The following is a 20,995-nucleotide window of genomic DNA, read 5'->3' as shown; positions in this document are numbered from 1 at the left end:
GCATATAAAGGCCAGAGTCACTGTTCACACTCCTCTGTAAGAACCATATGTGCACTTAACTGCTAAGCTGTCCCTTAGGCCCTTGAGATGGTTTTTCATGCAACAGTCAGCATTGAGAACAGTGACCATGAAATCAGTTCTCTATGTTATAACCAGTGTAACTCAAGATGAAGCAGAATGGCAGAGAATGGAATGAAAAATGTAGTAACAAAGGTAAAGTGATATTGGAGACTTTGTCAGTCAATATTTGCATGTGTACATGAATCCAAAAATCATAAGTAAAACCTACCCATTTTAATAATGGGCTAGGAAATCTGAACAGAGAGTTCTCAATTGAAGAAATAAAAATGTCTTAGAAATACCTCAAAAAGTGTTCATCATCCTGAGTGACGATTGAAATGCAAATTAAAACAATTTTGAGATTTTGTCTCACCCCAGTCAGATTGGTCAAGATTAACAGAACAACTGACTGAAAATGCTAGTGGGTTGTGGAGAAGGAGGAGCAAACCCTCGTTCACTGATGGCAGGAATGTAAACCAGTGCAGCCACTCTGGAAATCAATATTAGAAATCCTCATAAGACTGAAAATAAGGGGTTGGGGATTTAGCTCAGTGGTAGAGCGCTTGCCTAGCAAGTGCAAGGCCCGGGTTCAGTCCTCAGCTCCGGAAAAAAAACTAAAAATAAAATTGGCATATGACCCAGCTACACCACTCCTGGGCATCTGCCCAGAAGACTGGACATCCTGCTCCCCAGACACTAGCTAAGCAATGCTTGCCCTATTCACCATGTCTAGGAAATGGAGAAAACCTAAATGTGGTGGTATTCTAATTGTACTGAAATGTGATTTTGATTGTATGTTAATAAATAAAGTTGCCCAGGGGTCAGAGCTATTAGAGCCATAGCAAGAGCATGGCAGTGGTGGCACACGCCTTTAATCCCAGCACTTGGTAGAAGAGCTAGGTAGATCTCTGTGTGTTCAGGGATACAGCCAGCGTTGGAGACATACGCCTTTAAGACCTAGGGGGCTGTACATACAGACAGTGATGAGGCAGTCACGTGTTTGTGTTTACAACCAATGAGAAGGCAGAACAAAAGGCTATGAAAAGACTTACACACAGGAAATAGGTCTTTTTCAGGAAGCTAGGAGCACGCAGGAGGGAGGGTAAGATTTTAGCTCTGAGCTCTGACCTCTTGGCTTTCTCTTTTACATTGGTTCTGTGTTTCTTATTTAATAAGACGGTTGGTTACATCTACACCTAAATGTCCTCAACAGATGAAAGAAAATGTGGTACATACACACTGTGGAATACTATTCAGCTGTAAAGAAAATGGAAATTACAAAAATTGTAGGTAAGTGGATGGAACTAAAGAAGATCATATTAAGTGAGTAGCCCAGACTCAGAAAGAGTTCTTTCTCATCTTCTCCTAGCTCCAAATCCTCAGATGCAACTATAAAACATGGAGTAACCACAGAAACCAGGAAAGTATAAAGGAACCATGTGGTGGGAGAAGCTTGGAAGGGGAACAACAGGATACAAGTGATGTGAAGTGGGAAATGGAATCACAGGGAAGGAGGCTCTGTGGTGGTTTGAATAAGAATGGCCCCCATAGGCTCATATATTGAAGGCTTAATCTCCAGTGAGTGACGCTACTTGAGAAGGACCAGGAGACTTGGCCTTGTTGAGTGTGTCATTGGGAGTGAGCTTTAAGGTTTCAAAAGTTCATGCCAGTTCCAGTCTCTCTGTCTGTCTGTCTGTCTCTGTCTGTCTCCCTCTCTCCCCCTCCCCTTCTCTCTCTCTCTCTCTCTCTCTCTCTCTCTCTCTCTCTCTCTCTCTCTCTCTCTCTCTCTCTCTCTCTCTGACTACAGATCAGGATATATCTCTCAAATACCTCTCCAGCACCATGTCTGCCTGCATGGCACATGCTCCCTGCCATGATGATAATGGGCTAAACCTCTGAAACTATAAGCAAGGCCTCAATTAAACATTTTCTTTTATAAGAGTTGCCTTGATCATGGTGTCTCTTCACAGCAACAGAACAGTGACTAAGACAGGCTCCATCTGAGGAGGAGGAAAGGAGGTCAATACAGAAGGAGGAGAGACACCAAGGCTGTCTGATAAGCCTCGACGAATCACACTATTTTAGATTTACCTAAGATTATGCACTCTACACATAAGTGTACATGTATACATACACACACATATACTCATATACATATGTATTTTTAAAGGACATTAAGCCACTTGGCTGAGAATGATCTCCACAAGAACCATAGAGTAACAAAAACCCATTACCAGTCACAAGAAACCTCCTTTCAAAGAGTTGGACAGCATAGTCCAAGTGACTCCAGAAAGAAGATAGATTGTCGACCTAGCCCACGGTTAACTCTCAGGAGTGGGCCCCTATTGCTGAAGACACCACACACTTAGGACACACGACTCCAATTACTCAAACTGGATCTGACCTGAAAGCCTCTTTCGTGTGGTCCAGCTCCCACGGTTCCAGAAAATACTATGCAAAGCTGCCAAGTGAGGGAACAATTAAACAGTTGTACTCAGCTGCAACACCTATGAACCACAATGACCAGCATGGCAGGATATGCACAATGGTGTGGGGGACCAGCCCCCACCTTTTACAGGTTCCTATGAGGAGGAGAGAGGAATAAGAAATAGTAAGTAGAATAATAGACCTAACTGAGAAGAAGAAGAAAGAAACACCGGACAGCTTCGGGGGGGACCTGGGTCAATACCCAATGGCCCAGAACTTTATTCAAAAGGGCTTTTGATAACAATGCCAAGGGAAGGGGCAAACACCTCTTCCTTGCTAGATATAACCAAGTACAGACCCTTCCAAACACCTGGTACCCAGGCTCATGGTCCAGTCGTCCTCTTATGCAGTCCTGCTGGGTAAAGCAAGTTCAGATTTCACTAAGAAAGCTCTGTGGGCTCTCACACAATGGTGCAGGAAGTGTTACTCACATATCTGTGGCAACCAACAGCTGTCTAATTGGACTTAAGGCTCACTCAACAAGAAGGAAATCATGCCTGGTACTGGAAACCTAGCCAGCTTCTTAAGGCTAATGAGGCCAAGGACCTTAGAAAAGAACCTACTACAATCCTTACTACATTCCAAATCTTATTCTTTCTTTGTGTGTCTGTGTCTGTCTGTCTGTCTGTCTGTCTCTCTCTCTGTGTGTGTGTGTGTGTGTGTGTGTGTGTGTGTGTGTGTGTGTGTGTGTGTGTGTGTGTGGTTTTTCTGAGACAGACTTTCCCTGTATAGCCCTGGCTGACCTGGAACTAGCTATGTAGACCCAACTGGCCTCAAACTCAAAGATCTGCCTGCCTTTGTCTTCCAAGGGCTGTGATTAAAGCTGCCCAAATTCTCTGAACACATGTGCAGCCTAGTTATCCATCCCTATGGTGAATTTGTGGACTCGGTTTCCCAGGACACAAACATCAAGCTCAGGACATCAGGAGGAAAGGCTGTGTCTTCTGATATGGGGGGGGGGGAGGGGGGGGCACAGCCAGGCTGGGCAGTGTCTCCAGTTCAGCACTGATGGGAAGTGGCTGGCATCAGCATCAGGTGACCACACAGTGAAGCTCTGGGATCTGGAAGTTGGCAAGATGATGTCTGGGTTCCCTGGTTACACGGGTCAACATGGCAGGATTTCACTCCAATGAGTATCTCCTAGCTTCTTGCAGCTCTGACAAGACAATCCTCTTCTGGGACCTGGAGAAGTTTGTGGTGGTATTGTGTTCCCCAAAATATTGTGCACACTAACAAACTTATCTGGGGTCAGAGAACAGGACAGCCACAATATTAAACATAGAGGATAGGCAGTGGTAGCACAAGCCTTTAATCCTAGCATTCCAGAGGCAGAAATCCCTCTGGATCTCTGTGAGTTCAAGGCCACAAGGATACAGCCAAGCATGGTGACTTGCCTTTAATCCCAGAAAGTGAGCCTTTAATCCCAGGGAGTGATGGCAGAAAGCAGAAAGATATATAAGGCATGAGGACCAGAAACTAGAAGCATTTGGCTGGTTAAGTTTTTAGGCTTTTGAGCAGCAGTTCAGCTGAGGCCCATTCGGATAAGGACTCAGAGGCTTCCAGTCTGAGGAAACAGGATCAGCTGAGGAACTGGCCAGGTGAGGTAGCTGTAACTTGTTCTGCTTCTCTGATCTTCCAGCGTTCACCCCAATACCTGGCTCAGGTTTGATTTTATTAATAAGACCTTTTAAGATTCCTGCTACAGAAGCTCAAGGTGTTGAGCTGCATTGAGGGGGATCCAAGGCCTGTCAGGAGCATCCTCTTCAGCCCTGATGGCTGCTGCTTGTACAGTGGCTGCAGGACTCCCTGAGTGTCTATGGCTGGGAGTCTGAGTGCTGCTTCGATGTGGTCATTGTCAACTGGGGCAAGGTGGCTGACCTGGCCATCTGTAATGACCAGCTGATAGGTGTGGCCTTCTCCCAGGGTAATGTCTCCTCTTGTGTGGTGGACCTGACGGGAGTCACCAGAACAGGCACTGTGCCCCAGGACCCTGTGCAGGCTAGGCAGCCTCTGCCACAGCAGACCCCCAACCCTGGTGCCTCCCTCCACCACATCTACAAGTGGTCCAGTACAACCTGCAGCAAGCCTCAGCGGGGGACAGCACAGCTCAGAGAGCGAGCGGCACAGCCCCAGTAGCAAAGATGACAAGGACGAGCCTGAGTCCCCGGCCGAGATCCAGAATACCGAGGTCTACAATGAGATCTTCCAACCCAAGAATAGCATCCGTCAGACACCACCCCCGGAGAAGCGAGCCCTTCCCGGCACCCCCAGAGGATGACAGAGCCACAGCAAAGGAGGCTGACATAACCCAGCCTCGCCATGGATGTGCAGTTGCTGGGACCAAATCTCGAGGTCCCAGCCCCACCTCCTGTCATGACTTCCACTCCTGCACCCAAGGGTGAGCCTGTCACCATCCCTGCCACATGGGATGAGCCCATTCCATTGGCCCAAAGGCCTCTGACTTACTGCCCACCATGAAGGCCCCCCAGCAGGCAGAGCTGGTGGATGAGGATACCATGTCACAGATACATAAAGGCCACAACACCATGTGTGTGGTGCTCACCAGCTGCCACAAGCACCTGGACACTGGACATGCCATGTGGACCCCAGGAGATATCAAGACATGGATGGACTCTGCAGCAGCCATCAGTGACCTCTCTATGGTGGTAGACCTCCTGAACATTGTCAACCAGAAAACTTCCCTGTGAAGTTGGATCTGTGCACCGCTACCATGCTACCACAAATCGAGAAACTTCTGCAGAGCAAGTGTGAGAGCTATGTCCAGACCAGGTGCACCTCCCTGAAGCTGATCCTGCAGTGGTTCCTGCCCCTCATCCCTGTGGCAGCCCCGCCCTCTGTGGGTGTGGACACCAGTCAAGAGGAGAGAGGCTGCACAAGTTCTGAATCTGCTTCAAACAACTGCAGAGCATTGGGGGCCTCGTCAAGAGCCAGTCAGATCTGAGTGGCCGCCATGGCAGCCCTTCCTTGAACTGCAGCTATCCATGACCAGTTTGGACTGAGGAGCTCATGGATGGGAGCACCAGCATCCCTCAATGGCTTGCCTTACACTCTAGTTCACTGTATGCCCATGGCCCATGAGCCTCAGCCTGGCCTCCACTCTTGCCCTGATGGCCATCCTGGAGGTGGCGTTGCCAGCCCTCTGACCACCTTCACAGCTTTGAACTCACAACTTCCTCTCCAGCAGCAGCTGCTCAGTCTTGCACAGGCCTTGCTTCTCAGGGCAGCTCCAGCCTCAGAGCTGCTGCTGCTGCTGCTGCAACTTATCAGGCAGATTTATTAATGTATAACTGTTCCTGACTAACATTCCAGCCTTTTATTGATAAGGGGCAATGTAATCTCTTCTGTAATTGCTTCTTGGCTGAAATTAGGATGTTGTTTTAGGGGCCCAAGAAGGCTAGAATGTGAGTTAAAAAAAAAAAAAAAAAAAAAAAACCTGCTCCTGACTTCCTTAAAAAATAAATTTGACAGCCACCACACCTGGCTCTAAATCTTATTCTTGCACCCACAGATAGGTTGCAGCCACCATCCCTCATCCAAGAAGGCCCTCTCTACAGCAAATGGAGACAATCACAGAAAACCACAACTGGACACAATGCAGACATCAGATTGTGGGAAGCCTGGCCACAATGGACACGTCTATTTCACAGCTCCCGCACCTGTGGCTCAAGGAACATGGCGGAAAGGAGGGTGAAAAGACTGGAAGACCCAAACACAGGAAACCCTCTGTGAAGTAGTCTCTCTCGGAAGTGACCACATCAACAAGACCAGGACAGAAGCAATGCCAATGAGCCTGTCAACGCGGAAATTGCTGTGGTGCCCCACTCCCAGACGACGACAGGCAGCTGCTGACTGCTGAGGAATGGAGAATGAGCCTCTCCCAGGTGTGAGCCCTCTTATTGGCTGTCTAACCTGGGGTTGTCAGCCCTGAAACCATATACTCACAAACAATAAAAACAAACCCAGGCCGGGCGATGGTGGGGCACACCTTTAATCCCAGCACTTGGGAGGCAGAGCCAGGCGGATCTCCGTGAGTTCGAGGTCTACAGACTGAGATCCAGGAAAGGCGCAAAACTACACAGAGAAACCCTGTCTCAAAAAAAAAAAAAGAAAAATTAAAAAAAAAACAGTAAGTTCTAATATATATATTAAATATTTATATATGCACAAATGTGTCTTTGCACACACAAAGTAACAAATAATAATAGTAACAATTAATAAAATTAACAAACTAGTATAAAATAACTGAAAAAGAGTTGCCATATAAGTAACATTTTTTAAAAAAGACATTTAAAAAAATGAAACCTAGCCGGGCGGTGGTGGCGCACGCCTTTAATCCCAGCACTTGGGAGGCAGAGCCAGGCGGATCTCTGTGAGTTCGAGGCCAGCCTGGGTGAGTTCCAGGAGAGGCGCAAAGCTACACAGAGAAACCCTGTCTCGAAAAACCAAAAGAAAAAAAAAAATGAAACCTATGGGTTGGTGATTTAGCTCAGTGGTAGAGTGCTCCAGGGGGTGGCAGTGGGAGGGAAGCCTACTAAGCTGGTGGTATGGCCTAGTAGTAGAGAAATTGCTTAGCATGTGTAAGACCCTGAGCACCATATATATGTCTTAGTTCCTGTGAATCATGTTACATTTTTAAAGTTCTGGGAAGTCGACCTATTGTTATCATCCCAGAAGCTACAAAAACAACCCCCCAGTGAGGCCAATGTATCGCCTTAGGGCACCAAGGGGCTGTGAACCCTAGGACCCTGGACCAGGGTTCCTCTTCTCAGTGCTGAGACAAAAACACCTGGCCGAGGAAACGTACAGAAGGAAACTTCAGCTCACAGCTTGAGGGTATCGTCCATTATGGTGGGGAGCTGCGCAGCAGGCGCACCAGGCAGCTGGTCACCTTGTTCCGTGGTGTTTACAGGAAGCAGAGAGAGGTGAATGCTGGTGCTCAACTTGCTTTCTTCTCTTTATTCAGTCTGGGAATCCATCCTGTCAAGTGGTCCCTCCTACAGTGATGTTGGGTCTTCCCACCTAAGTCAACCTAATCTAGATCCTCCCTTAAAGACAAACCCAGAGGTTTGTCTCTTAGGTGATTGCCGATCCCATCAAGCTGGCAATCAGGGTTAACCATCAGAGGTCCCAGGAATCAGTCATAGGCGGGCCCTCCAGCTTCATCACACAGCCTGGGAGAGGGTAGAGATCTGTCCGCCTGTGAGAGCAAGAGTCGACTCCCATGACAGTGCCTGCCATGGCTCTAGTGTATTCTGACTGTAGAGCATGGCCCTGTGGTCTTTCAGAGCTAGCTCTGCTATATTTGTGGGATTTCTGAGGTATTTTTGTGGCATGTTTCTCCTTGAACCTCCTGTATAGGAATCACTTGGAACCTACTAGAAATGCAGATTACTGGGCCACTGTTCAAACCTATAGGATCAAAAGCCTGGGACCCAAAACTGCACCTTAGCCCTCAGCCCAGAGGATCATGGATTTGAAACATCTCACCAGCCCTCATCAATTTTTTAAAATGAACCTTATTTCTATTTTTCTAGAGGTTGTAGTGCTGATGGTCTGGTCCAGAACCATGAGAGAGCTGAACAATCATTCATTCTTCCACCGTCTGCCCAGAACTTCCTTTAGTTGTTAATGTCCTTTAACAATCTGTTGGTATAATGCTTGCCTAGCATGCCCAAAGCCCTGGGTTCCATCCTGGCAGGACATAAAACATGGTGCGCATACCTATAATACTCATCACTCAGGAAGTAGAGGCAGGAGGATCAGAAATTCAAGTCCAGCCTCAGCTGCCACTACATGGTGAGTTCAAGGCCAGCTTGGGCTGTATAGACTATGCCTCAAAAAGAATAGTGGAGGTTGGTGATCTGAGTCCAATTCCTGGAAATCACTTTAAAAAGCAGATGTAGTTGCACACACCTATAATCCCAGCATTTCTATCACAAAATGGGAAGTGGTGGAGACAGGAGAATCACCTGGGAGCTGGCAGGCAGTGAGGCTGGAGTATACAGTGCAGTAGAAAGAGACCCTGCCTCAACAGAGTGGAAGGAAAGGACCATTCCCAAAAGTTGTCCTCAGACCTTCACCTACATACATGGGCTTGTGTATGTACCCAATAATGTGATCACAGTTCTAGGCCAGCCTAGGCTGCAGAGCCAGACTCTCTCCAAAAATCAAAAGAAACTCTCTCCCATACATGACGAACTCCCTCCCCATATGTGTGTGTTTGTGTATGTGTATGTATGTATGTGTATGTGTACACACACATCAGCAGCCAAAGCCCCAGCTGCCACCATCTGTGTACAGTCTAAACTCCAGCTCACCTACTTTCTCATAAGTCTCCAGGAACCACCTGATAAGATTTCCACACTCCACTGCACAGGAGCAAGGAGTTGGACCAGGGATGAACAGATATCGATAGAAATAGAGACAGATTATTAAGAAAAACAAATGGGGTGGCTCAGTGGTTAAGAGAGAATGCTGTTTTTCTTTCTTTCTTTTTTTTTTTTAAAGATTCATTTATTTACTTATTATGTATACAATGTTCTGCCTGCACACATCCCTGCAGGCCAGAAGAGGGCACCAGATCTCATTACAGATGGTAGTGAGCCATCATGTGGTTGCTGGAAATTGAACTCAGAACCTTTGGAAGAGCAGCCAGTGCTCTTAACCTCTGAGCCATCTCTCCAGCCCGAGAATGCTGTTTTTCTAGAGGATCCAAATTCATTTCCCACCACTTATGTCCTGTCACTCACAACTTTAACTCTAGCTCCAGAAGATCTGACACCTCTGGCCTCTACAGGAGAGAGAGAGAGAGAGAGAGAGAGAGAGAGAGAGAGAGAGAGAGAGAGAGAGAGAGAGAGAGAGAGAGAGAGAGAGAGAATTAAAATAGAGAGCAATAGAGCAAAGGCTTTCCTAAGAGTGGGAATGGACCAGGAATAGGGTCAAGTCCTAGGTTCAAAGGCCCTGAGCCTGAGTCTCCAACCTTACAGGTCATTTACATAGACCCTCCTGCTCTGGCCTTTGGTGGGAGTTCTTTCTCTACACATGCTGTTGTGACACTCACAGTCAGTGGTGGGTAAGGTTTCCTGTCTTCCTCTGCCATTGTTTTTTTTCCCTCAAGTGTCAATCTTGACACCTCAGAACATCCCTCTCCACTCTGCTCCCCCTCAGAAAGGCATCCCTGTCCAGCTGTCCAGTGCTTTGTATGAGCAGGGCAGCGGGATCAGGGAGTGGGAGAGTGCTTTCTTCAAGCTGAAGGTGGTAAGAAGATAAACTCCAGTTGCAGCAATCAGATTTTCAGTACCAAAGACATTGTGAGTCAGGCTGGAGGCTGGCAAACACACTCTGAGCTGGCGTAGGCCCACACCCAAGAGGCCCAACAGTGTTCTAGGATCCAAATGGAAAGGATGTGTCACAGAGGACACCAGGTGAGGCCTGTCATCAGGACAGTGGGGTAGCTGTGACTACAAGTGGTCCACCTGTCAGGATGGAAAATAAACCCTCATGGCTGCTCCCGCCGTGGGCTGCCTTCCCCATGCCACCCTCTGGCAGGCTGTACAACTGGGCAGGTGACAGGGCCATGAGTATTTGTGGATAACCTGCCTGTTAGCAAAAGTAATGATCACTTTAAGTGCTGTTGAGTGAGCTGTCGTTTCACATGAACTGGTCAGTCTTCACTCTCGTCCATGCTCATTAATTAGGACGGAATGTTCTGAGATAATTAATTTTTCATTGCTGCGGTTAGAATGCAGGGCCTCACATATGCTAGAAAAGTGCTTCACCATTGACTACGCTCCCAGCAACAGGAGAATTTGGACATAATTAAAGAGATGTCTCAATGGATAAAGCATGACAACCAGTGTTGAGAGCCCCAAAACCCATGTAAATGTCAGGCAGGAAAAATGGCTGCCTATAATCCCCACACTCAGGAGACTGAGACAAGGGATCCCCAGGGCAAACTGGCTGGCTAGACTAGCCAAATCAGTGAACTCTGGGTTCATCAAGAGGACCTGATCAATAAATAAATAAAATGGAGAGTAATTGAAGGAGACACCCAGTGTCAACTTCACTACAGGTGTACCCATACCCATACAGGTGTGCCTGTTCACATTCAAGCATGCATACTCACACCATGCACACACAAACACTTGCACAAAAAAACTTCAATCTAGGTGAGACGGACTCATTTGGAAACCCATGTAAACATTCTAAAGAAAATTATAATCGCTTCTAATACGATGACCCATATGTGAGGACATTTAACACATTGTGGTATAACTCCAGGCTCTTCATCTATGCATATTTAATAAACATTTGTTTCTTTTGTTTTGTTTTGTTTTGTTTTGTTTTGTTTTGTTTTGTTTTGTTTTGTTTTGTTTTGTTTTGAGCCAGGGTCTCATGTAGTCCAGGCTAGCCTCAAACTCATTACATAGCTGAAGATAGCCTTGAACTTCTGGTCCTCCTGCCTCCACCTGCCCAGTGCTGGGATCACAGGCATATACCACAGCCAGCCTCTGCTGTGATGTGCCCAGAATTGAGTTTTGCCGCCCTCAGGACCTGTGACCGCCTCAGCCTTTTGACCAGGTTTATAGTATTAAACTCGGATTCTCTCCTGTGGAGCAAACCTCAAATTCAATCAGAAGATGACTGGTTACTCCCATAGTACCCAAACCATCGTTGCATAGGTGGGCACATCTTACCTGGGAGGTCAGTGCTGGGTATGACCTAAGGTTCTCTTCTCTCCCAGCAGTCTGCACAGCACCATCCAGCAGTATGAAAGCTAGCCAACAGGAAGCTTCCTGAGCAGTGTGAGACTGCTTTCTCAATGTTCTAAAAACCAAATCATTTCTGTATGTCCTATCCACCAAACATAAGGTGTCTTCAGCAAAGGAATCTACCATCTCACCATGGTGGGCAGCCAAGAACTTTCACAGTAACCCGTGTTGTTTGGAGGGACTTTACGGCTTGCCTAAATGCTTTTTTAGGCTTTCTATTGCTGTGATGAAACACCACGACAGAAGCAAACTGGGGAGGAAAGGGTTACTTGGCTTACACTTCCACATTGTAGTCTGCCAATCACTGAGGAAGTCTTTGCGAGAACTCAGGCAGGGCAGGAACCTGGAGGCAGGAGCTGATGCAGAGGCCATGGAGGGATGCTGCATACTGGCTTGATCTCCATGGCTTGCTTGGCCTGCTTTCTTATAGAACCCAGGACCACCAGCCCATGCACAGCCCCTCCTTCATCAATACTATTAAGAAAATGCCCTACAGACTTGCCTACAGCCCCATCTCATGGACTCCTTCCTTAATTGAGGTTTCCTCTTCTCAGATGACTTTGGCTTGTATCAAATTGGTATAAAACTGTTCAGCACACTGACCAATAACTCATAAAAAAGAGACCCTATGCCTGGCACTAAGATGTTTATTTATTAACCCATATCTTCTAGTCATACCCATGCAGAGTACCTCCATTAAAACTCCTTTTTTAAATAATATGTATTATTTACAAAGTAATATTACTGGGCTGGAGAGATAGCTCAGCGGTTAAGAGCACTGGCTGTTCTTCCAGAGATCCTGAGTTCAATTCCCAGCAACCACATGGTGACTCACAACCATCTGTAATGAGGTCTGGTGCCCTCTTCTGGCCTGCAGGCAAACATGTAGGCAGAACACTGTATACAAAGTAATATTACTAAGTACTGAGTTTCCATTAGGTTTCTTCATACATCCTCTCCAAGTCAAGAAAACAATGCTGGACTGGAGAGAGGACTCAGCCTTTAAAAGTATTTCCTGCTCTGGCAGAGGACCCAAGTTCAGTTCCCAGTACCTACATAGTGGCTCACAAACACATTTAGGAGATCTGATGCTCTCTTCTGACCTCTGTGGACACCAAGCATGCAGGCAGAATGCCTGTGATTCCAAGTATTGGTTGTCAATTTGACTGCATCTGGAATTAACTAAAAGCCCCAAGTCACTGGGCAGGCACACCTGTGAACAATTTTCAGTTAACTGGATCTTTTGAAGTCAGAAGACCCACCCTAAATCTGGGCTGTCTTTATAAAGGACGAGGAAGAAAGAGACTTTTGCTCTTTGCCTGCTTGCCCTCACTGCAAACTGGCATTATGAGCCTACTTCTTTGGTATTTCAACATATACTGAAGACCAGCTGAGACATCCAGCCTCATGAACTGAGCAACTACTGGATTATTTGACTTTCTGTTGAGAGACAGCCATTATTGGACTAGGTGGCCCTCAGCCTGTGAGTTACTCTACTAAATTCTGTGTGTGTGCACACGCGTGCGTGCGTGCGTGCGTGCGTGCGTGTGTGTGTGTGTGTGTGTGTGTGACAGAGAGAGAGAGAGAGAGAGAGAGAGAGAGAGAGAGAGAGATTTTCATTCTGTCAGTTCTGTGCCTCTAAAGAACCTTGACTAATACAACACTCATCTATATAAAATAAAATAAGTAAATATTTTTAAAAAGAGATAAAGCTTCCACGGTCTCAGGACTCAAACACTGCTGTCCAGAGGAAAATCCTTCTTAAGGAAGGAACCTTCTTATACTGTAGACCCATATTGAGTCCTGTCAGAAGAGCCCCCAAGAGAATGACTAGACAAAACCAGAGCATAAGCAGACTGCAGCACCCCATCCCAGAAGTAAGCCCCTTATCTACAACAGACTTGGAAGCCACTCTCATAGAAGTGAACCCAGAAACAAATATTGCTGCTACAGATGCCCAGGACTTGACAAACAGTTGACAGCAGCCACAATTTTTATCTCCACCTCCAACCAGCCAGAGAAAGTCATGTGTGTGCCTGTCTGCATTCTACACTCTGGCGAGCCCACCTACACCTTCCCGGTGCTGCCAGTCTCCAGTCAGGGCATTTTCTCCCTGCTCCCCAGATGAAGCATCCTCTCTTGGCTGCCCACCTCTGAGCCTGTGCTGAGATGTAAGGAATGGTAGCTAACCTTTTCTCCAGCAAAGGCAGCACCAATAGGTTTTGCTCTTCCCGTCCGGTTGATGTCCATCCATGTCTTAGTCATTTGTCTCACTGTTGTGGACAAACTACCTAACAAAAGCCACTTTCAGAAGGGTTTGTTTCGGCTGAGAGTCGGGGGAACAGCCCATCGCAGTGGGCAACCATGGTGACAGGAGCTGGAGGCAGCTGGTCACATGGTATCCACACTCAGGAAGCCAAGAGAGATGAACGCCAGTTCTTAGTTCACCTTCTCACTTTGAGTCAGTCTGGGACACCAACCCTGGGATGGCGTCACCTACAGTTATGCTGGGTCTTCTCACCTCAATTATCCTAATCTATATAATTCCCTCCAAGGCATGTTCGTAGATTTATTTTGATGGTGAGTCTATATCCTGTTAAATTGACAATCAAGATTGACCATCATGCCTTTAATCCTAGCACTTGGGAGGCAGAAGCAAGAGGGTCTCTTGAGTTCAAGGCCAGCCTGGTCTACATAGTAAATTCCAGAACAACCAGAGCTACATAATGAGACTATTAAAAAAAATTAAATATCACAGTCTGTTTCCATAGACACATCATGGCCGCATGGCCAGGTGTCATCAGAATATAGCAGCCCAGTGAACAAAAGGACTACGACATTGAAATGCACTTGAAACTCATAATTACATACTCACCCATGCTCTGGACAGTTTTTCAACCACCTACTGCAGGCTCCTTCCTTCCCCTCTGCTTCACCATGCTTTCGCCATGCTCCCCAAGCCCCACCATGCCTCCACACATCTCACCATGCTCCCACATGCCTCACCATATCCCCCACGTCTTCTACTCCTTAGTGATACAATATCTTGTCCAGGGACACCATCTTGTCTTCTTTGTGTCGGCATGTCAGGTGCATGTTATCTTTGCTATTCCTAGATGAGTGGCAGGCCTACCCTTGGCCATCCCCTGTGCCCACTCCTGTAAGGTGACCATTGTTCCTCCCATGCCAGGCTCCTCCAGCACAGGTAGACCAAGGCCACTTCTCCCTCTTTGATCTCCCTCATTAATCATTCTATTGAAAATGTCCTAGGGGGCTGAAGAGATGGCTCAGTGGTTAAAGTGCATTCTGCTCTTGCAGAGAACCCAAGTGCAGTTCCCAGATGGCATATTTGGCAGCTCACAACCTACTGTATCTCTAGTTCCAGGGGATCAGGTGCCCTCTTCTAGACCCCTTGGGCAATCACACACACACACACACACACACACACACACACACAAACAAACAAACAAAAAATTAATTTTTTAAGAAAAAAATATGCTTAGGAGCTGGTAGGCTGGCTCAGCAAATATAGACACTTGCCACCAAGCTTGGTAAAATGAGTTTAGTCCCCAAGACCCACGTGGTGGAAGGAAAGAACCAATTCCTGCATGTTGTGGAATATTACTTTAACCATGTAAAGATGTGTTACATTTGTTTATGTCATGGGATATTACTTTAACTATGTAAAGATGTGTTACATTTGTTTATGTCATGGGATATTACTTTATGTAAAGATGTGTTACATTTGTTTATGTCATGGAATATCACTTTAACTATGTAAAGATGTGTTACATTTGTTTATGTTGTGGGATATTATTTTAAGTACATAAAGGTGAGTTACACTTATTTGTGTTGCATTTGTTTAACAATGTAGCGATGTGTTGCTTTACCTACCTAAGGCACCTGGTTGGTCTAATAAAAAGCTGAACAGCCAATAACTAGGCAGAAGAGGAATAGGCAGGGCTGGCGGGCAGAGAGAATAATGTAGCTGGACTTAGACGGTCTTGCCTGTCTTGGGTTCCTGAGGAACCACAAACTGAGGCTGCTTGTCCTAAGGCCCAGAGCCATTGAGGGGACAGCAGAATTCCTCAGCCCCTTTATCATATCTCACCCACCCCAGCACAGACCATCAGCATGGCAACCCTTCCCACCCACTACACACCCCAGAGCCTCAGTTACATCGACTTAATGACACAAATCAATCTACATTATTTTATTTATTGATTTATTTATTATTTATTTTTAAACATCTTTTTATTGATTCTTTGGGAATTTCACACCATGCACCCAATCCCACTCATTTCCCAGTCCTCCCATGTCTGCCCTCCACCCTTGTAACCTCCCCCACAAAAGAAAATAAAAAAATCTAAATAAAAAAATTCTCCCTGTTCCTCTACCAATCACAGCCTTCTCTCACACCGATCACAGCTGCCACATCTCAGTTCCACTGTACTTGTACCGCTCTGCTCCTTCATCTTCCTCTCCATCACTCATTCATGCATATTTTCAAACATAGAAGGCAACTTTTTTTTTTCTTGTATGGCTCTCCTCCTGTCACACTGCAGACCTCCTGCAGTGTGCAGTCACTGGCATCCTGGTATTCCGAAAGAAAAGTCACCCAGCCCATCTGCCCCTCTTCTGTTGAGCTGGGTGTGTGTGCTGTCTACACTGCATGAAGTATTCACAATAGATCAAATGAGTCCCCAGCAACCTTGGGTCCCTTGTAAAACTCCACTTCTAGTCCCTTGAGCCCAGGAACCTCATCAGTGCATTTTGTCAGCACTCATCCAACCCACTGAGGGGGCCCCCACAGGTGTCAAACAGGGAAGTGAACCCTTGAAGACGTAAGAACGAAAACCTGATTCAGCTGGATGATGCTGGCGCATGCCTTTAATCCCAGCACTCGGGAGGCAGAGGCAGGAGAATCTCTGTGAGTTCAAAACCGAGTTCGAAGTCAGCCAGAACTACACAGAGAAACCCTGCCGAGAGAGAGAGAGAGAGAGAGAGAGAGAGAGAGAGAGAGAGAGAGAGAGAGAGAGAGAGAAATGGAGGGAGAGAGGGAGGGAGGGAGGGAGGGAGGGAGGGAGGGAGGGAGGAAGGAAGGAAGGAAGGAAGGAAGGAAGGAAGGAAGGAAGGAAGGAAGGAAGGAAGGAAAGAAAAGAAAAGAAAACCTGGTTAGATCAACTTCAAACACGATCAGACTTCAGGGAGTCTAATGTCAGGTTCATTGTCAGCATATTTAAAACAAGTACAATTTAGGGAAAGGTTTCCAGGGATCAATCACTCCAACCGAGGTGCACAATAAAGCTTAAGGTGTGACAACTAAGAAACTCCTTTACAAAGCACATGTGACCATGAGGGTGGGCTCTATAGCCAAAAGGTCTAGATTCTAATGTGATTTCTGAGCTATAGCATAGAGGTCAGTGAAGTACATGTGAGATCTCCTCCAAGGATGGATAACAGTCCAGAGAGGGAAGAGTCTGAGATAATCGTTGTATGGAATTTGGGTGAGGTCTGCCTCCACAGATAACATAGAGGTCACCAGGTCACTAACAAAATCTATGCCCAGCCTTCTAGGCAAGAAAACAAGTATTCTGTTTTTGTTTTTGTTTCTCAAGACAGCCTAAAACTCACTCTGTAGACCAGGCTGGCCTCAAACTTACAGAGATCTGCTTGCCTCTGCCTCCCAAGTGGTGGGATTAAAGGCGTGTACCACCACCACCACCACCACCACCACCACCACCACCACCACCACCACCAGGTGAAAACAGGTATTCTAAGAGGGCACTGTGTGTTTAGCATTCCAGATTTCCCTAGTAATCTATGGTGCAAGGATCTTTGTGCCCCCCAACACCCCACTATACCCATCAGTCTTCAGAAAGACCCTGTCATGGTTTGGATCCATGTCCACCAAAGGCCCCCAGTCTGTGGCACTACAGGGAGATTGTGGATCTTTAAGAGGTGGGACCCAGTGAGAACAAACTGAGTATTCTTGAAGAAGCTATTAGGACTCCAGCTCCTCCTCTCTGCTTCCCAGCTGCCCTAAAATAAGTGGCTTCCCCAGCTGCACATTTTGCCATGGTGTACTGCCTCCTACAGGCCCAAAAGTGACAGGCAATGGTTCATGGGCTGCAGCCTCCAAATCCTTGAGCCAAAGTAAAGCTTTTCCTCCCTTCTAAGTTGATGGGCCCGGGTACTCATTTATAGTAGCAGAAAGCTGAGCTCTCCTCCCCTCGAACGCTTCCACATTCAGCTCATGATATGTTTCACAATTAGCAAAGGGCTTTCAGCCTCTTTGATAGAAAGTTGACAGGACTCATAGGGATGGGCTAACCAATTCATTTTACAGGCAATGAAATCATGTCTCAGACAGAGGAAAGCCCAAGGGCCAAAAGAAGAGCCAGATCTCCTGGAACTGAGTTATAGACCATTGTGAGGCACATGTGGGTGCTGGGGATGGATCTGGGTCCTCTGCAAGAGCAAAGTTCTTCTTCATTTTTATTTATTCTTTATTCATTTTTATCTCGTGTGTATGAATGTCTGCCTGCCTGTATCTCGTGTGTATGAATGTCTGTCTGTGCCCCTGTGAGTGTACAGTGCCGAAAAAGGCCAGAAGAGAACATCTGATCCCCTAAAACTGGAGTCTCAGATGGTCGTCAGCCACCATGTGGGTGCTAGGAATCGAACCTGGGTCCCGTGCAAGGGTAGCCAGTGCTCTGAACTGCTGAGCCATCATCTTCCCAGCCCCTTATTTCCCTTCTTGTCAGGTCTTTTGTCACAGCAACAAGACTAGTAACTTAGATAGTGGCCACTGCTGGCTCCAAACTGTTATCCACGCCATCGCTGTTCGGCTATGACGGCCACACTAATAAGAGAGGAAGAGAAAGAAACACAACATTGCCAGCAACAGTAATAACTGTTTACCTTGGTCCTCACAGCCACAAGCTCGCAGCCATCACCACACCTGGGAGTTAATAACACTGTCCACACTGTACAGAGGGGCGAGGGCGGCTCCAGCACTGGAGGCCGCAGAGTTCGAGGCTGAGAACACACAGTTTGATGCTCAGCCCACAGTGGAGTCTGCAGACTGGGTTTCCTCAGCTCCAGACTTCAATAATCATCCCGATCATAATCCAGAGTAGAAGATCCTAACTGGGGGGCTAAGCAGTTCAGGACACACACTGCTCTTACAGAGGACACGAGTTCACTTCCCATTACCAACCTTGGGCAGCTTACAACCACCTCTAACTCCAGCTCCAGAGGATCCAACATCCTCTTCTGGCTTCTTCAGGCACCCATACTCACATGCACCTACACACACACTCACATGAACCTATACACACACACACACACACACACACACACACACACACACACACACACTTAAAATTAATTTCAAAAAAAATTTAAGAAGAGGTGGCTGGAAACAGGGCTCTGTAGTTAAGAACACTTGCTCTTGAAGAGGACATTGTTTAGCTCACAGTTGCCTGTAACTCCAGTTCCAAGTGATCCAGTACCTTCTTCTGATCTCCAAGGGCTCCTGCATGCATCTGATCCACATATGCTCATGCATACTTACACATATACACAAAAAAAATCAAAAAGAGAGAGAATTTACAACTGTGCACACCTGTCACACACACACACACACACACACACACACACACACACACACACCTGAAAGAAACTTTCACAAAACAGTTCTTCAACCCTTACTGTGTGCAGTGTACTAATTCAGTGCCTTCTGCTCCATCATGGTCTGTTCTGCTTTGATTCCTACAGCACTGGTCACACTAAGTAGGAACCAGAGCCCCCACACAGAGATGTCGGGGTCACCGCCTGCTTCGTGCCATCATGAGGCAGTTGCTAATCACGCTGAGTCTTGAAGTACCTAGGGGCCACCTGAACCTCTCTGTTACAAGATGTACCACATGGCCATTACCCCTCTTGAGTCTGATCACCTTCTTGGGATTCTAAACGCATACATGCCTCTTCCCCGGAGTATTCAACCTATCTGAGGGTTCTGTTGACAATCACCCCTCTCCCTGCCCTAGGGACTTGCTCAAGTCATGATATTTGTATTCTAATTTCATTCCTCTTCCATTTTCCATACTGTCACTGAATACGTGGGAGCAGGTGGAGATCACATAACTGACCCCAGAAGAGGAGGAGAAGGCTTCCCTTTAAAACACCTCTAATCCTAACACTCAAGAAGCAGAGGCAGGTGGATCTCTGTGAGCTCAAAGCTAGCCTGTTCTACATAATGAGTTCCAGGCCACACAGAGTTATTAGTTTCAGACCACCCAGAGTTACATGGTGAAACTCTGTCTCAAACACTAAAAAATAATGCCAGGTGTAGTGGTGCAAGCCTTTGATCCCAGCACTCAGAAAACAGAGGCAGGCAGAGCTCTGTGAGTTTGAGGCTAGCTTGGTCTACAGAGTGAGTTCCAGGAGAGTCAGGGATACAGAGTGAGACCCTATCTCAAATGAATAAATAAATAATAAAAAAAATAAAAATAAATTGAGAGAGGCTTTATTATGAGTGAGAACAGGATGAGGCTGGAGAAGTGGCCCAGCAGTTAAGAGCACTTACTGCTCTTGCAGAGGACCCAGGTTCAATTCCCAGCACCCACACTTGTAATTCCAGTTCCAAGGGATCTGACCCCCTCTTCTGGCCTCCATGAGCTCATGCATGCATGTGGTGTACATATATTCAGTCACATACACATAAAATAAATGTATTTTTTTTTTGGTTTTTTCAAGGCAGGGTTTCTCTGTGTAGCTTTGAGCCTTTCCTGTATCTCGCTCTGTAGCCCAGGCTGGCCTCTAACTCACAAAGATCCACCTGGCTCTGCCTCCCGAGTGCTGGGATTAAAGGCGTGCGCCACCACCATCCGGCATAAATGTATTTTAAAAGAGCATAAAAGAGGGAGAGACAAAGATAGCTGCCAGGAGAGGCACGGGGGGAGCAGAGAAGCCTCTTCAGAGAAAGTCTCCAAAGCAATCCCAAGAACAAGGGAAACGTGAGCTTTTTATATAAGTTTTGAGGACATGGAGAGGTGTTTCATACATATGAACTAGTTCAATGCAGCATCCACGACAGAAAGGATGGAGGAGCCGAGTACTGGTCAGGACCATTAATCAGGGAATACTCGGAGGCCATAGCAGACAGCTAGCTTCTTAACTCTTGGTCCCACAGACAGCTGCAGAGAGGCCTGGCCTGTTGTCTTCAAGCTGTGAGATCTGTCCTTTAAAAAGTGACCACTGTCCTAAAGTTGGCCACGTTCTGACATATGTCAGGAGTCACTTTCCATAAATACTACAGAGTCACCCTATCTTGCATACTGAACCTAACAAAGTCGTATGAGCAGAGACATTCAGTCACATCACAGTGTGACTAACTGGGCCCTAATGTAGAAGAGGATGCTGAAACTCCAAGATACGTTTTAGGAATAAAGGGAAAAGAGAGAAGTGTTAGACTGTGCTATTATAAAGAACTTTCTGTGGGCTCTGGAATCGTGAAGTCAGTCTCAAGAGACTTCTTTCCACAGGCTGGGGGAGGCGTCTTGCCCCACTAGACCTTGAATGTTCCAGAGCCTTTACCTTGTCTGCCTAGATTTTCTGCCCAATGGGAGAAAAATGGACAGTGAAGAACC

The 20,995-nt window shown here is 46.7% G+C and overlaps 1 pseudogene; it reads left to right on the top strand.

The window, feature by feature from the left end:
* The first annotated feature begins 3,391 nt into the window (after nt 1-3,391).
* LOC102924972 (katanin p80 WD40 repeat-containing subunit B1-like) lies at nt 3,392-5,567 on the top strand (annotated as a pseudogene).
* Nucleotides 5,568-20,995: the final 15,428 nt, after the last annotated feature.

This window comes from Peromyscus maniculatus, chromosome 3 (assembly GCF_049852395.1).
Source record: "Peromyscus maniculatus bairdii isolate BWxNUB_F1_BW_parent chromosome 3, HU_Pman_BW_mat_3.1, whole genome shotgun sequence".
Classification (NCBI taxonomy): Eukaryota; Metazoa; Chordata; class Mammalia; order Rodentia; family Cricetidae; genus Peromyscus; species Peromyscus maniculatus.
This window is presented reverse-complemented; position numbering and strand designations above follow the sequence as displayed.